This window comes from Oreochromis aureus, linkage group 15 (assembly GCF_013358895.1).
Source record: "Oreochromis aureus strain Israel breed Guangdong linkage group 15, ZZ_aureus, whole genome shotgun sequence".
NCBI classification, from domain to species: Eukaryota; Metazoa; Chordata; class Actinopteri; order Cichliformes; family Cichlidae; genus Oreochromis; species Oreochromis aureus.
The window spans coordinates 10452202-10458201 of NC_052956.1; positions in this window are offsets into that span (position 1 = coordinate 10452202).

Here is a 6000-nt window from a genome sequence, read left to right on the forward strand (position 1 = left end):
ACTTTATAAATCGGGCATTCAAGCACCCTTTGTATTGGATTTCTGTATCCCTGTACTTAACTCAGACTCACTGCAGATCAGTGATTCTTTGTAGGATGGAAAACATCAGTGGAAAAGCTTTCTCATCAGAGACCCCGTGAACCTTTTTTTGAAAATGTCGGTTGAAGTCTGCAAGAGCAAACGTTGGCATTGATTTATTCTCCTTCGAAATGCATTCAAACAGCTGACACATTCAAAGTGATGCTGGCCAACAATCAATATCTGGGTTAGAGGTTTGCAGACAGTCAACGAGGATTTAAATAACTGGAGAAAACCTCCAGGGACAGACCTACTGATATCCAGGAGAGAGGGCACGAGGAAACATTATTACCTAATTGCCAGGACTCCTGTGGGATTAGGTTACTGCGCAGTAGCACAGGAATTACTGTTAACTCAGAAAACCAGCCAAACACAAGATCCACAAAGTCTTTAGGCAATAAAGTGTCCTTGTGTGCAGAAGTTAATGTTCCCTGTGTGTTAATCTATTTGCCATAACATTTGACAATCCACTCATTTAAAACTGTATGACACAGGTGAAAGCTCGAAGTTACCTTGGGCTGAGTGTGTTTTGTCAGCTGTGTTAAACTTGTAAACGTCAACCTTTTCCATGAACGGTTAGCTTCTGCTTCATAACATCCTCCCCCCGGAAATGAATCATTCTGTTATAACTGTTATAGGTACTATAATGGAAAATGTACTCCTAAAAAAAAGCAAAAGGTGTACTTTTTATACTTGTTTGTATAAAAAAAAACTAAACATTTAAACACATTAACGCACATTAATACAAATCCAGACATCTATAGCTCATGGACATCAGCCTGGGATGTGACGGCAACTATAATACAGACAGGAATATGGCATTCCCACCTTGTGGAGTTCATCTAATCAGGTCCTGTGTGCTGTTCTTATTATTGTTTCCTTTGAGGCCTCTCTGTACTGAGCATTGCTGATGCAAGTGTCAGTCAAACATAAGGAAGTCACTCCAACACGTCCAGCATACTAAGTTCTGTGGGGCTGGGATGTTTTTGCTGAACGTAGTAAACCTGCTACTCTCTGTTTATATCCAATGATTCGTTTATAGGATTGTGCAAAAGTTTTGAGCCACTGCTCATTTCTAGATGTTCTTTCCCACGGACCAGGTTTTCTAATAATTTCCTTAAAGTGTTTCTTTGGACATTGGTTGCTTTTTCACTCATCTTCACTGCAGTGCTTGTGCCATTGGAGCCACAAGCACTGCAGGGGCGTAATTTTCAGGGGGGTTAGGGCGGTTATGACCCCCCCAATAATCAGATCCAACCAGTATAACCCCCCCAATAAAATTGTGAATTATCTTGCAAAAGTAGGCTGTTGATTTTCTTTACTCATTTCAGGTATTACCAGCAAAATAGTTGCATGTTTAATCATATGGGTATTTACCCAGCTTTGTTTATTTAGACAGAGATCTTGACCACCCCCCAATGTTCAGCACAAAGTTACGCCGATGGGGGGGGATTAAATCAGGGTCAGTGTCCATTAAAGGTACAGGAACTCCAGAGATCCAGTGAGTCCGGAGCGACGAAGGCAGGGAGGCAAGCAGGCGAAGCGAGAAGACGAGCTGCCGTGAATTATGGCTGTGAATGTGTCGGGAGACCAGCATCCAGGAAAGTGTGAAAACTGCAAGGATGAGTTGATGATCCAAGGGTTACTATAACACAGGAGAAGACACAGTCAGCACAATAAGAATACAAGACTTGACTAAACATTAGTTAGCTGCCAGGACTAATGAAGGTTAGCAGACGATCTGGCGAAGAGCGCTCGTCTTATATACAGCCATCGGCGTAACTTTGTGCTGAACATTGGGGGGGGGGGGTCAAGAGCTCTGTCTGAATAAATAAATAAATAAATCTGGGTTATATTGGCTGGGTCTGATTATTGGGGGGGGTCATAACCCCCCTAACCCCCCTAACCCCCCTGGAAATTACGCCCCTGTATACAGCCACGGAGATTAGTAGCAGGTGTAGGCAATGAAAAGGCTGATGAGGCTCCACCCAAGGGCAGAGACCAGAGCCTGGAGGAAACACACAGCCACTCAACTGGACCATGACATGGTGTGCAGCATGTCCTTAAAATAACTGAGGAAACTTTGCAGGTGGAAGACAGAAGAAGAAGTAAATTGTGGAGTAGCTTCCTCAGAATCTGGACCTCATCATTACTGAAGTGGCTAGAATTGTCTTCACAGAAAGCCTTGATCCAAAAATGAAGCCTAAACTTCCACACTAGCCTCCCATTTTCCTTGCAAAAATACAAAGAAATGATGGGTAGCTCAAGACTTTTGTGCAGTACCATATCTCACAAACAGGGTCAGGTTTTCTGCCAAAATAATAAACCTATATCCTTATAGTACTCACGATGACTGTAATTATATTTAGGAATCCACTAAAGCAATAACTATTCTCATTGCAATAAAATGATCCTACATTGCAAAGGACAGGTGCTTAGAAACCAACTCAATGGTAAGAATCAGATCCACGTAACTAATGCCCACTAGCCATTAGAAACCCAACGGCAATAAGCAGGGGGCCACAGGAGGAGACAGATGCTGCTGATGCCATATCATGAGTGGGAGACTGACTAGAGTACATTCCTAAAAATAGCTGAAATACTACACATATACTGAATTAGTGTGTGGACACTTTAAATAATGTGCATGACATCACTCATATATGCTGGTTATGAACACTCATTCACTGTGAAGCTGTACAGTTTAATAAAGGAACAAGTCATGTTTCTTCTCCACCACCATCTGTAACACTTCTAAAACCTAAAACGGATTAATGAGATGATAATACTTAAATGGCAGGTGTTATTATTTGGTGGTGATTCACATCCTGTACAGACCTGCCTTGGGGTTGCAGTGTTATTAAATAGTGGAAGCAATCAACATCAGCGGGGAGCTGAATTACACTCCTAAGTGCTGTAGGAATGCATCATCTCTGTTTGTTATAACCTTTATTTCTCCACTGAAGAGGAGGCTTAGCAAGCATGTCCTTTTTCTTTTAGCATTCGCATCCAGTAATGACTCAAATTCACAAGCAGGCGCTGTCCAGAACAAACACCACCTGCAGAGCAGGGCCACATGGAGGTTAAGCAGGTTAAAACTGTGGAGAGAGGAGAGAATAGCTCCCACTTCAGAATGCCACTTCCTGTCTCGCCTTCAAGCTACAAACATCATACCCCTAAATATAACCAAAGAGTTATACTTCCTTATCACTGATGATTATCCGAGCCTTAGGCAGTTCAGGAGAATTGTGATCTGGAGGGTTTTATCTTTTTCTCTTCCTGCCGACAGTGATGACCGGGATTTGTGATGTGACTAAAGCCTGCCAGGAAACACATTCATCTAAGCAACTAGTAGCCTTTCAGCCTTTGATGTGTATCGGTGATATTCATAGAAACTAAGCATCATTACCTAAAAACAGAGGTAATATTTTGTGCAAAAATGCTTTATATAAAGTAGAGATATTGATTTTACATTTAGGCGTATTAATGCAATATTAGAGCTTTTAAGGGTTTATCTGAGGGGGCTAAGATATTTTGAAGATTGAATCTTGTATAAGTGGTTAAATAATCAGCATTTTACATTTTACGCTTAATTCACAATTCAGCCAAAGCTTTAATATGATTACTGTAATCATTTCTTTGTTTTTCTTTTTGTTACTGATCAAATTTTCTATTTTCCAAGTGTGGCAGTGCATGGCTCTCTAAAACACTTTGTGAAAACGGGATAAGCTGTGGTCAAAGCACGTCCAGAAGGACCCAAAGGGAAGATCAATACACTGTTCTCCAAGAGACTGAAGCTACAAAGTTTTCTAAATAAAGAAAGCAAGACTCCAATCAGCAGAGGTCCTTTCACGAGAAGACTGCAGCTTTGGTGTCGGTGTACCCTCGTATTTCACAGTAAAGGATGGAAAATTTAGGTATTTGCTGATCAATCCATTAGGAGATTAGTGGGAGTATCAGAAAATAGTATGTAAAGGAGATGAGCAGGAGAAATAATGACACCACAGTGTATCAAACCCACAGTGAAGCACCGAGGTGGGAAGATTCATGTCTGGGGGTGTTTTGCTTCTCCAGAGTTGGAAAACTCCACCGGATCAGCTGCACCATTAGAAGCTTCAAAGCTTTACTGGCAATATGAGAAAAACAAAGCAGACCAAGAAGCGCTGACTCTGAATGACTTTTCTACACAGTCACTTCAGCCCTATTTAACATGTGACAACAGAGAAAGCCAGGAATTCCTGACATGACACGAAGCTCTTTGGCTGATTTTCAGAAAGTGAGGGACAGGAAGAGAATGAAATATTCTCTGTGAAAAAAAAAGATTAAATTCAAAACAGATGCTAAAATATCTTCACAAACAGTCTCACAATTTTGGGTTTAGATAGTATATGTGCTCACCGACCACATTATTAGCTGTTTATTAATGCATATATCTAATCAATATCTAACCAATCACATGGCAGCAAATCTTTGCATTTATGCATGCAGAGATGATCAAGACGAGCTTCTGAAGTTCAAACTAAGCAAACTAAGAATCTGCAAAAAAGGCGATGTAAATTACTTTGAATCTGGTATGGTTTTTGGTGCTGGGCAGGCCACTGATCTCTAGGGTTTACAGATAATGGCCAAAAAAGAGAAAATATCCAGCGAGCTGTGGTTCTTTGGGTGAAAATGATGCCAGAGGTAAGGGGAGAATGGCCACACCTCTCCTCTCCTGTTAGCTAACAGCAGGAAATTAAGGCTACAACTCACACACGCTCACTAAAACTAAACAATAGAAAATAGGAAAATTGTTTTCTGGTGTCATGAGTCTCAGTTTCTGCTGCAACATTTGAAAGTTTTGGTCACAAATCGGTGTAAACAACATGAACACATGGATCCATCCTGCCTGGTATCAGTTCAGACTGGTGGTGTCTGACATGAATGCATAACACGTATGTATGTGCATCACTCGTTAGATATTTGTGTCAACGAGAAGGTGAACAGGTATATCTGATGAACCTCCAATGAAAAGGTGGCAAAACTTACTTTAGGTAGTCAACATAAGACAATAATGTATCATTTTAAGGTCATTTGGGCTGATTTTTCTGTTTTAACTATACCATAAAGTAATAGTTCACATGTTTGCAGGTAGTCAGAAAAGACTGTTGCTTATTGATGAGTAGTTGAAGGGGGCAGACATTACTATCGATGTAAAGTTGTGATTGTGGATGCTTATAATAAGCATAGCCAAAGACATAATTAGGTCACGATATGTGCATTTTTTTTTCTACTCTTGCTTTGTATGATGGCAGTCAGAGGTATCCTCAATACGGTCAATTCAGGCATATATCTCTGACTTTGAGCACAGCAACCTGACCCACATGCACCTGTAATTCAATATAACAGACCTTTTCTGTTAATCATATGAGCATCTTCTTTCTCATTTTTTATTCACTGTGTCCTTTCAGCGATAAAATGATAACAAATAGCTGGAGTTTTTTTTTCTAGGACACTGCAAAGACATCATTTTTATTCAGACAAAAAAAAAAAATATAGGCCGGTTTATGAAAGGAAAGTGTTCAATATCTCTTACAATAGGCGCTTGTTCTCCACTCGTGCTGTTCAGTGTGGCTTGTCCTTGTGCACCTAACCCTGCAGCAGAATGTGTTTGGCACTGGAACTAAAACTGCACGAAAGGAGAGCTTCAGCTGCACAATATTTCCGTTTTAAAAGCACCACGTGTGTTTATTTCTTTGTTTGTGTGTATCATCCGCACTTGAGGTCCACTCGTGACGTCCAAACAGTGAGTCAGGTCCTCATAATGAAGTTTCCACGCAGGGATACATGCACACCTTCAAAACGAGAACCACAGAGAAACGATCCAATCAGTCAAATCGATTGGCACCCTTCACTGTTGCTCAGAGGGTAATGATGTCAGTG